Source organism: Talpa europaea (assembly GCF_964194135.1).
Source record: "Talpa europaea genome assembly, chromosome: 9".
In the NCBI taxonomy this organism is placed as follows: domain Eukaryota; kingdom Metazoa; phylum Chordata; class Mammalia; order Eulipotyphla; family Talpidae; genus Talpa; species Talpa europaea.
Genome location: NC_140076.1, coordinates 41,764,518 through 41,777,025, shown reverse-complemented (window position 1 = coordinate 41,777,025; position 12,508 = coordinate 41,764,518).

Below are 12,508 nucleotides of genomic sequence, written 5' to 3'. Positions count from 1 at the left end.
TGAGAGGATTCACCAGACTCAGAGTGGGGAGCAGAAGAGGCGGATCCAGTGAAATACACTGCTGAGGGGAGCAGTGGGAAAGACGGGAAAGGTCTGCTGTGCCCCGTTGTGGGTTAAGCTCCAGGCTGGGGATCTTCTAAGGCAGGGGAGGTGGTAGCTGTGGTAGTGCTGAGACTTAACCCCTAGGCCACTAGGAAGGCTCCTCTGTCTCTACATTTTTAAGTAGGGTATTTAGTGTACTCTTACAGGGAAAGTGACATTTGTACAAAGACCTGAAAAGGGCAAGGGATTCTGCCTGTTGACCTTCAGGAGATGCACAATCAGTCTCCCAGTCTCCCAACTCCACCCAGCAGACTTCTGCTTAGTTCTGGACATAAGTGGGCTGTGTGGCCCCTTAGGGCAAAAGAAATAAACTACAGAGAACAGAAGTATCATGCCTGCGTGACATAAGCCCTTACCTGGGGCGGGCCCATTGTGGTCACAAACAAAAGCAGGGTTTAATCACCATAGAATAAAGGATAATGGCAATTGAATAATGTCTGCCTCATGGCTGTGAAGAAAGAGCTCAGTATGGTGTCTGGCACAGTGTAAGCAGTTTAGTAAGCTTCCATGGTGCTTTACTTGATTTACAAATACAACATGATTATAACAGTCTTGCTATAGAAAGTAAACATAGGGTTCATCTTACTTCTGTTATCAGTTCCTATCAGCTTAGTACAGCAGTTTCATTTTGTGTTACTAACCTCAGTTTTTCCAGGTCTTATCTTTACTCCAGCATAGACCACCAATGGGGTCATAGTCATAGCACAAGTTTCAAGGGCTCTTGCCCCATCTGCTTATCAGGCACTCATCCTTCTGCAAAGCACCTCCTGGTGTGTCCTGTAGCACCTAGGATATAGGAGGAGACACATAAAAATAAGCCCACTGGGCCTCCCTGGTGGCACAGTAGGTTGAGCGCAGCGCTGTGAAGCTGTGAAGCCTCTGCAGTGCTGGTTCGATTCCCGGCCGGACAGGGAGATACCCATATGTCGTGGTAGACCTCTCCTGTCGCGCCCGCTGCTCCCCTCAGCAGTGTATTTTGGTCATCTGCCTTACTCTGCTCTCCGCTCTGTCTCTGGTGAATCCTTTCACCCTCTGTACCTCTGGCCAGCTCTTGTATAAAAATAAGTAAATCTTTAAAAAAAAAATAAGCCCAGGGCCTCCCCGGTAGTGCAGTGGTTGAGCGCTGGGCTGCGAAGCTGCCAGCAGCCTCTGCAGTGCCGGTTTGATCCCCGGCCACCGGCAAGGGTCCCACATGGTGCGCAGACCTCTCCTGCCTCCCACTGCTCCCCTTAGCAGTGTGTTTCGTCGGTCTGTCTGTTCTGCTCCCCGCTCTGGCTCTGGTGAATTCTCTCTCACCCTCCTAGGCTTCTGACTGTACCCAGTGCTTGTATAAATAAATAAATAAATCTTAAAAAAAAAAAAAAAAATAAGCCCACTACCTTAAGAGTTGCCTGGTGTGGGAATAGAAGGTGTGATGAAAATGAATTTAACTGGTGTGTAGCATTCCAATCGCCACAGCTACAGCTTTATCCCCTATTCCCCATTCCTTCCCAATTGTACTGTGGGACAATCCAGTCTTATTTTTCCGCCCTTATGTCTTTTGGACTGGCATACAGTGCAGTGAAAGAACAGGGGCTTGAGATTCTAGCAGACCTGATTCTGACCTTCAGTTTCGTCACCTACACAAGCTGTGCTGTCCTCTAAGTCCTACTTACATTACCTGTAAAATGAGAATTATCCCTACCTCATACAGACCGTGCATGTAAAGTTCCTGCACATAGTGGGCGCTTAGTATATGTTACCTCTATTTCTTGCATAGTTTCAGGTACACACGGCCCCACCCCCACCCCCAGAAAACCATCATGTTTCTTCTTAATCCACTATTAATCTCCTATGTTAATATTTCTGTTATTAGTAATGATAATGGGAATTCTCTCATGCTCAAATATGACTTAAGCAGTGATTCTACATGTCTAATTTAATATTAGCCTTTGATCATTTTAATATGAGACCAAACATGTTGAATATAGTACTTAAAATGGGAACAGTAGCCTTTTTTCTTTTTGCAGAACTTAAAATGCTTACAGCTACTCAGAAATTAAATACTTTATTTATTTAGATTAAGTTTAATTGTCATTCAGCTTTACAAATTGATTCTTTACCAAAAACTGTAAAATTAAACAAGTCTATTTTCTGCTCCTTAGATAAACATATCTATGTGTTTGCTTCAGAGGTAAAGGCAATTGACTGCAGTACACAGTGGCCCCGGGGACACTTCTACAGCTTCCACACTAATCCACCACTGTAAATAATTCACATCTCCATGTGCCCTGTACCCTGGTACCGCTGGCGCAGCAGCTTTCCATCTGTTGCTAGGTTGCCATTGCCAGATTAGCTACTAGGTAACCAGGCAAGGCCCCCACCTGGAAGTCAAATATCTCAGCAAATTAAATGCTGTGTGATGAATTCACTCCTTCCATGTCTGATGAGCTGTTTGAGGGTCAGAGGCTCATGGAAAACAACTGCACACCCTCAGAGTAGAATGCTAAACACTAAAGAAACCAACCTTGGCCGAGTACTGGGGAAACAATGGTTAAAACAAAAATGAAGTGTCACTGCTTCCAGATGCATTGTTGTTTGCAAATATGACGTGAAAATATATTCAATAAATATAAATAATGTAGGTTGTGTTTTCCAGGGATAATTCTAAAGGATGAAAATAAAGGATCTCCCTGGTGGCGTAGGAGTTACGTCTCAGTGCTATCACCCCTATGGCCTGAGTTCTATTCCCAGCCAGGGAGCTACCCACATGGCATAGCAAACCTCTCCTGTCTCATCTGCTGCTCCCCTCAGCAGTGTATTTCAGTCAACCTGCCTGTTCTGTTCCCCACGCTGTCTCTGGTGAATGCTTTTACCCCCTGCACCTCTGGCCTACACCCCAGTTCTTGTATGCATAAATAAATAAATCTTAAAAAAAAGTAAATAACAGAAAATATATGATCCCATTGTCATGTCATATGTACTCTATATATATTTCATTTTAACTGTGAGATATCTGAAAAGATATTCACCAACATAATTATCAACATCAACCAAATTTTAGATATTCAATTTCTGATGATTTTTGTTTTTGTTTTTGCACTTTTCCATTTCATTTGAAGGGTTTTGTTATTTGAATTTTTAAAAGCAAACGATTTTTATAAAAAGAAAAAAAACAGTTTTAAAAAATACCATGCAAGGAAAAGAATAAATGATATTATAGAAATATATTTGAAGCCTTTGAGTATTTTACTTTGTATAATCAAAACTCTTGCCCAAGCATATATAGCTTGGAAAGGAATGAATATTTGCAAGCAATTGTAAAACAGTGTTCTAAGCTGGGAAACACATAGCTGGCTTTATCTATGCTACCCACCCCTAAAGAACCCACATTTAAGCAGGGGTTCTCAGTGTTGCCTGCATGTAAAAACTGCCCATGGTGACTGTAAAAGGACAGAGACACTGCCAGGGATAAGAATCAATTGCCTAAAAGGTGAATCACAGGAGAACAAGCAATGGCAGAAAGGCTATCTCACCTACCTGCTTCTGAAGAAGCACCTTCTGAACAGAAGCCTGAAGAGTTAGGCAGATGAAGTTGAGCTGGGAATGAAAGAGTAAAACAGAATTTCTCAACCTTGACACTATAATCATTTGGGGTCAAATAATTCTTTGTTATGAGGGACATCCTCTGCATTGTAAGACATTTAGCAGTATTCCTGGCCTCTGCTCACTAGATACAAGTAGCACTTCCTCAACTGTGACAACAAAAATGTGTCCACACATTGTTAAATGTCCTGGGGGGTGGAGCTGAGGGATGTGTGTGTGTCCAAAATTGACACGCATTTTCTCCAAGAACCACCGAGTTGGAAGGAAAGCTGGAGTGGGGGCTGGGAGGGTAACTACACTTTGAAGATGCCGGACCATATCCATGCAAGGCCCTAGTTGTTTACAGCTAGAGCAGAAGTAGGGAAGAGAGTTTAGGAGTAAGGGAGCGCCTACCTGTACCATGAAGGACCATTATAAACTCATTTTTTAATCACATTTTAAATATATAGCTTTGCGCCAATGTCTAAAAAGGACTCACTGAAAGAAAAAGTTAAAAAAGAACAATAACAAATAACCTGCAAAAATTAATTAAAGAGGGGGCCTCCCCGGTGGCGCAGCGGTTGAGCTCTGGGTTGCGAGGCTGCCTGCGGCCTCTGCGGCGCTGGTTCGATCCCCTGCTGCTCCCCGGCCACCGGAGGAGGGTCCCGCATGGTGCGCAGACCTCTCCTGCCGCCCGCTGCTCCCCTCAGCAGTGTACCTCGGTCCTTCTGCCTGCTCTGCTCCCCACTCTGGCTCTGGTGAATTCTCTCACCCTCCCGCGCTTCTGACTGTACCCAGTGCATGTGTAAACAAAACAAACAAATAAATAAATAAATAACATGCCTCTATAAAAAAAAAAAATTAAAGAGGATTGTGAAGTAAGGGGCTGTATTAATTTCTTAACAAATTACCATGAACTCAGTAGCTTAAAACAATGGAAATTCGTTTTCTAACCATTCTGGAGGTCAGAAGTCTTCACTGAGTCTTAATGGAACTAAAATCAAAGCATTGGCAGGGCGGGGCTGGCTGCTGAAGACGCCTTTGCAGAATCCATTCCCAGCCTCTTTCAGCTTCTGATGGCTGCGCTAGTCCTTGGTTCATTGCTGTGTCACTTCCATCTCTGTTTGCATCTTCACACCACTTTTTCCTCTTTTGTAGTCAAATCTCCCCCTGCCTCCTTTTTATTTATTTATTTAAAGATTTATTTCTTATGCATACAAGAACTGGGGTACAGGCCAAAGGTGTGGGGGGTGAGAGGATTCACCAGAGATAGAGTGGAGAACAGAATGGGCAGATTGACTGAAATACACTGCTGAGGAGAGCAGTGGGAGAGTCAGGAGAGGTCTGTAGCACCATGTGGGTTGCTCCCTGGCCGGAGATTGAACTCATGCTGCAGATAGTTTCATAGGTTGAGTCCTGACCCCTTGCCCCACTAGAGAGGTCCTCTGCTCCTTTTTATAAGGACACTTGTCATATTTAGGGCATATCTAGATAATTTAGGAAAATTACCCCATCTCAAATCCTTAATCATATCTATAAAATTCTTTTTGCCATATATAGTAACATTCATAAGTTCTAAGCATTAGGACATAGACATCTCTGGGGCCATTAGTCAGTCCACCAGGAGCTCATAAAAAGATTCCAAGGGAGGAGGGAAATGTCAACAAAGATTTTATCTGTAAATTCACTAATTTCTCTATGTGAAACAAAAGGATAAAATATAAAATGACACATAAAAGGATCTGTCTCTAAAGAAACAATAAAAAGTGTGCCATATATTTGAGATTTCTTCATATATTCTGGATTCAAGTTCTTTATCAGATACCTGCAAACATTTATTCCCAGTCTGTGGTCTGGTTTCTCTTTCTCTTAACTGTGACTTCAAAGAGCAGACCAGGGACTCCCTGGTGGCACAGGGGTTAAAGACAGAGCTATCAAGCTATCACCAGCCACTACAGCACAAATCAGATTCCAGCCAGCCAGGGAGCAACCCACATGGCGCAACAGACCTCTCCTGTCTCACCCACTGCCCCTCTTAGCAATGTATGCAGTAGATCTGCCTGTTCTGCTCCCCACTCTCCTTGGTGAATTCTCTCACCCCCTGTACCTCTGGTTTACACCCCAGTTCTTGTATGCATAAATAATATTTTTTTAAAAAAAGAAAGCAGACATTTTAAATTTTTGATGATCATCAGTTATACAGGGTTTTTTTTTTAATGGATTATCTTTTTGATGACCTGATAAATCTTTGATAACCCAAGGTTTTTTTCTAAAAGTTATGTAATTTTAGGCTTTATATTTAGATCTACGATTCATTTTCAGTTGGCTTTTATGTACAGTATGAGATACGGATCAAAATACCTTTTTTTGCATGTAAATATCCAATTGTTTCAGTACCATTGTTGAAAAGACTATCCTTTCTTCACTGAATTGTCATTGTCAAAAATCAGTTGGTCTATTACTGAACTCTCTATTGTATTTCATGTATTTATTTGTCTATCCTGATGACATATAGCAATGACATACTGTTTTGACTACTATCACTTTACAAGTCATCTTAAAATCAAATTGTATTGGTACTCAAACATTGTTTTTTTCCAAAGTTGTTTTGGCTAGTTGAGGCCTTTCATGTATTATGTTTGCCTACATTTACATATGCAGTTCTGACTTTCATAAAATTTCCACTAAGTGATTTGCTAGAAGCCCAACTTTTGTAACCTTTGTGACTCTGACTTGTATAAATGCATGAAGGAAATAGCTAAGTGCTACTCTGTGGTGGTGACTAAGGATGGAAGTAGAGAAACAAAGTAGAAATAGCTAATGCAAAATCTGGCAATCTTTTGGAAGTGACCATGACATGGGACTGCAGTAGCAGTATAGAGGGAGTCCACAGCTAACAGAACTGAGAAAGAAGAGTTTCTCTGACATTTTCTCATGCATATTCTTTAAAGAGACTTAATACACTTTCATTTAAAAGTAAAGTACAAATAAACATTACCATCAAACCTAGATTTTAATCAGACCATATTTTGACTGTCTACTTCCAGGTGAGACTATAGAAAAAAAGGAAGGAAAATTTCTCCTGGGGGTAAAGGTGAATCCTACTGGGCACAGGGGGAAAGGCGAGACCGACTGGGATGTCTGAGACGCAGGGTGCCTGAGCTGGCACACAGCCACAGGGGCTTGAAGAGGAAAAGATTTCTCAGAAGTGAGACTATATCCAATTTGGGCCACTTTAAAGATTAGCCAGGGTGCTCAATGGCAGCAATTGTCTAGCAATTAACCTGGGAAATCTTTACAAGTTGTTTCTGGCTGCCAACACTAGTTCAGCATTTTCATTTCTTGTTCCATTTGATGAAGGACCCCAAAGTTCATCCTGTGACATCTGGTCACTATAGGAGGAAGCAATAGAAGGTAATTGTTAGGGGTTAACATCCTGTTCTCATATTGCCATACAAGGGAGGAACCTCATCTCCCAGAGGAAAGAGTATGGGAGGGTCACTTCCAGCTTCTCTGACTCCCTTGGTTACTGCTCTGCAAGTCACAATTGTGACTCACTCAGTGATGAGTTGAGCGGGACTTGAGGGCTTTTGGCTGGGTGCCTTCTGTGTTCTCTCACGCACCAAGCCAGCCGGTTGGTAATGCACACATGTCTTTTTTATAGCTCTGACAGGATTTACTCCTGCCAGGAGAGGCTTGTTTTTAAACACCTATGCCAGTGACAGAGTGGAACAGACCAGATCAGGTGTGCAGGAAGAAGCCCACTTGGCTGTACACCCAAGCTGCATTCTCCAGCTTACCTTTGTCAGCAGTAAATCTGGTTATTTTGATCTCGATGTGCCTTGCTCCTGTGTCTTGGTTCTAATTTCAGAAGCCAAAGATAGGTGTGTTGCTGGTCTAGAGCCATACCTATGTGAACAGAGAGATAGTTGGAAGGAGGATATGCTGGCAGAGGGTTCAAAGTATAAGGGAAAACAAAATAAAGAAGGAAATATGGTCAGGGCTACAGCTGTGAGAACACCCTAGGAGTTCAAGCTGCAAGCACTGGGCTTTGACACTGTTTCTACCAGCGCAAGGCTGCTGGGGCTGATGACACAGGTCACACAGGCCCCACTGGGACACAATCTGACCAGGCTGTGTACAGACCCATCCTTGCCCTGCTGAAGGAAACCCCTCATCTCACTCCTTTGCCAGCTCCAAGTGAGAACTGGCTAAGTCTGGATGTGGTGATTTGGTCTCTTACAAAGAATACCGTGTTTTGTATCTGTCTACCTTCTAATGCAGTTTTGATTTCTATTGTATTCCAATAATTATGATAGGAAAAGGGGGAAAAGCAGGGACTATAACTCAGTATTTCCCAAAGTGCAGTATGCATCCCAAGGAATACATTATAAATTTAGTGTATTAAAAAAAAATAATTAGGGGCCTCCCTGGAGGTACAGGAGTTAAATCTCAGTGCTATCAAGCTATCCCCAGCCACTGCGGCATGAGTTCAATACCTGGCCAGGGAGGTGACCCACAAGGCTCAGCAAACCTCTCCTGTCTCGCCTGCTGCTCCCCTCAGCAGTGTATTTCAGTGATCGGCCTGTTCTGCTCCCCACTCTTGTCTGGTGAATCCTCTCACCCCCCCCCCCCACACCTCTAGCTTACATCCCAGTTCTTGTATACTTAAAAAAAATAAATCTTTAAAAAAAATAATTATCTTTGACAGGTGATACTAGGTTTCCACTTAAAGTAGTGATAGGAAGTTTTACTCTAAAATGTATTTCAGGGCCTCCCCGGTGGCGCAGCGGTTGAGCGCTGGGTTGCGAAGCTGCCCGCAGCCTCTGCAGTGCCAGTTCGATCCCTGGCTGCTCCCCAGCCTCCAGAGGAGGGTCCCACATGGTGTGCAGACCTCTCCAGCGTATCACGGTCCTTCTGCCTGCTCTGCTCCCCACTCTGGCTCTGGTGAATTCTCTCACCCTCCCGTGCTTCTGACTGTACCCAGTGCTTGTATAAATAAATAAATAAATAAATCTTTTTAAATAAATAAATAAAATGTATTTCAACCATATGTTTGGAGAAAATAATATAACATGAATGTGATAGAAAGTATGAAAGTTATCTGCGAATGATGGAAATCTAGGATATCTAAAAATAACATGGAAAGGAAACCAAGACACTCAAATTACACATTGCATTTTAGAGGCTAGTAATAGCAATGCTGGATCTATCTAACCATGATGAAACCTAGGATTTGCAGGGAATTCAGATATTATGTGACTCTTTTAAAGGCTAATTATATTCACACAAAGTTCATTTCCAATTTTTTGGACTTCAAATATGACATTTATTGTGAAGTATACTGATGTCTGCCACTTACCTTAAAATGTACCAAAAACTGAGACAGACTCCGGTGGATAGATATACAATCAAGCAAATATAATAAGATGCTTTAGAATCTCACTTGTAGCTACATGGGTGTTCACTGCATAATTTTCAATTTTATATTTGAAAGTATCCATAATAAATGTCTTTTATTTATAGCTAGTTGGATTTACAGGTGAGTTTTGACATGGACTACAGATCAAACAGATTCATAACCTTATACAGCCAGTACTTTATTTCAGATGGCGCTGACATTTCTTATCTGCCAGTTTCGACAAGCTATTTTCACTTACCTAATGATTCAGACTTGCTCTTAAGTTAAAACTTGGGTTTTATAATGGCTACGGGGGGAAAGTTGGGCAAGAACAGACACAAACAGGCTGGCTACCTGCATCTTGTCTTGAACGAAGGTCAACGGGTCACTGTTCAATATCTGAAGCTGTGAAAATATGTGAACTTTGGGCTTGGTGTCTCCAAATTCTCACAAAACATCTTGAATGTGAGGGATTTTCCCTTTTCTTAATTTAATATCCATTGTCCTTTTCTAAAGTTGAAATTTTAAACTCTACTTGGAAGAGTTTATTCTAAAGAGTAGAGTTTCCAGTCAAAGTAGCATATTGAGGTTAACACCAGGTTTGCACTAAATAAATATCTCCATTAAACAACAAAAAAGAAAGTTTAACTCAAATGACCTAAAATCATGCTGACAGCCTTATCAAACAAATAGGATCAAGTTAACCCAACTCAGGTATTTTTCTCACAGGCTTAAAACAAACACTTGTCATTGAGAAAAATAAAAACATTAATTGCAGTGCCTGAGGCCTAAAGTGATCTTTGCTATTCTTTCTAATAAGGAAGAATTCCATTTGACGAAGGAATTCATTCAACTTTATGAAAGTATTTTCTGGTTCCTTTTAAGATTTATTTTTTTATGCATAGATGAACTAGGGTGTAGGCCAGAGGTGCAGGGGGTAAGAGGTTTCACCAGAGACAGAGTGAAGAGCAGAACAGGCAAACTGACTGAAACACACTGCTGAGGGGAGCAGCAGGCAGATAGGAGAGGTCTGCTGCACCATGTGGGTTAGCACCCTGGCCCTGGATCTAATCATGCTGCAGTGGCTGGCCATAGCTTGATAGTTCTAAGGCATAACTCCTGCACCACGAGGAAGACCCTGAAAGTATTCTATTTTAATAAAATAAAAAATAGGTTTTCCCATTTCTAGCAAAAAGTGCATACTTGAATCAGATCAACATTAAGATCAACATTTGTTTACAATTTCTATGAAGAAATAAATGATGTATTTGGGCCTCCTTGGTGGCACAGGGTTTAAGTTTCAATGCTATCAAAAGCTATCACCAGCCACTACACCACGAGTTCAATCCCCAGCTAGGGAGCTAACCCACATGGTGCAGCAGACCTCTCCTGTCTCACTTGCTTCTCCCCTTAGCAGTGTATTTCAGTCAATCCACCTCTTCTCCCCACTGTCTCTGGTGAATCCTCTTACCCCCCTGTACCTCTGGCCTACATTCCAGCTCTTGTATGCATAAATAAATAAATCTTTTTTAGGGCCTCCCTGGGGCGCAGGTGGTTGAGAAGTGCACTGTGAAGCTGTCTGCAGCCTCTGCAGCGCAGGTTCGATCCCAGCCAGCTGGCGAGAATCCCACATGGCGAAGCAGACCTCTCCTGTCTCTCCCGCTGCTCCCCTCAGCAATGTATTTCTTCAGTCTGTCTGTTCTGTTTCCCGCTCTGTCTCTGGTGAATCCTCTCACCCTCCTGTGCATCTGGCCTGTACCCCGGTTCTTGTATAAAAATAAATAAAATCTTTAAAAAATAAAAAAATAAATCTTTTTTTTTAAAAAATGAGGCAAGGTATAGCAAGGGCAAACACAAATCTTATGTACTTTGATATGTAAACACCTGTGAAATTCTGACTTATTTTTAACATAAAACATTTCAGCACCCTAAATGAGCACTACTGAATACAGCAGTCAACAAAAGAGATTTATATTATGACTCAGTAATTCATAAGACAAAGACTATTTAATATTTCCTATGTAAGTAGGCAGAGATTAATTTTAAAACAATTCCCATTCAGATAAAACAAGCTAAGTTAGCTCTTAAAGTATTTCAGATTCTAAAAAATTCAATTTGGAACAAAACATGTTATTAAACATGTTTATAGATAACATATAAAGATCTCTGTTTAAGAAGAATGGCATCAAAATAAATGATCTTGACAATATTATGATAATAAGTAGCATGACACCAAGGTTATCACATTTTAATGAAACTTTTACATTTCTGGAACAACTTACTCAATTCATACAATATACATGACATAGCCAAGAAAGGAAGACAACTGAGACAGTCTCCTACAACACATTTACCTTTCTTTTGACTGTTTCGCCAATAGTTGTACCTATTATATATGCTTTTGAATTGTTATTCAAAACTTTAAAAAATGAAAATTTCACATAAAAGACATCACCTTTTTAACAACTGGATTTTCAAATTAAATAACAATGTGTTCCATTACTAATACATATTGCATAGAAATAGTTAAATACCTTGACATTTAAAAAACATCAAGAAGTCAGTTTTTTAATAGCTGCTACATCTTTAAGTTGGCAATTCAAATATTATTCATAATTTTAAAATTATAATTCTGTAGGTATAAAACTTAAAAAAATACATTCCAATTTCATTTAAAAAAGGCTTCTAAATTTACATTTTAAAACACTGCTGTTCATTGCTATAATGACTCCCTTGTAGATAAACTTAGCCGAAATAATTTAATTTTTAAAAAGCAATACCATGTCAGTATGCTGGCAATATTTCTTAAGAAACAAATGAGGGCAATTATAAAGTCAATGTTATAAATGCACTACTACAAATAAATATGTTTTAAAGTATAATTACTTTGTTTTAAAAAGCAGAATATAAAAATGCATAGAAAACATGAAATTTTTTTTAATCGAAATCACCAGTGCAAAAATCTGGGCATTTAATCCCTTAAGAAGTGAGAGGGTTTCAATTTAGAAGATGACTTTTCACTGGGGATATTGTGATTTTCTGTGAACCTGAAAAATGTCTATTATTCCTGTTCAAAGCTTATAGAGAGTTTTTGTTCAAGTGTTTCTATGTAACTCCTCCTTTAACTTAAATGTTCTTTCCCTGAAAAGACATTTTTAAGCTTATAATTTTTGGCCTCATGACACATATTCTTTAAAGATACATGTGATTCTGCAGTCAACCTCTCCTCCACTCTAAAATCTATACATCTATGTACTTATAAATATATACATATTTTCAGGATTATAAAAATATTTAATTTTAAGCTTAAATAATTACTGAATGTTAATACAGAATACATTAATATTTGTATAACTTTACTTTTATTTATAAAAAGTTCTCTCATAGCAGCATTTGCATTGCAAATGAAATGTGGCTAAGTGATGATGCAGTAGACATAGG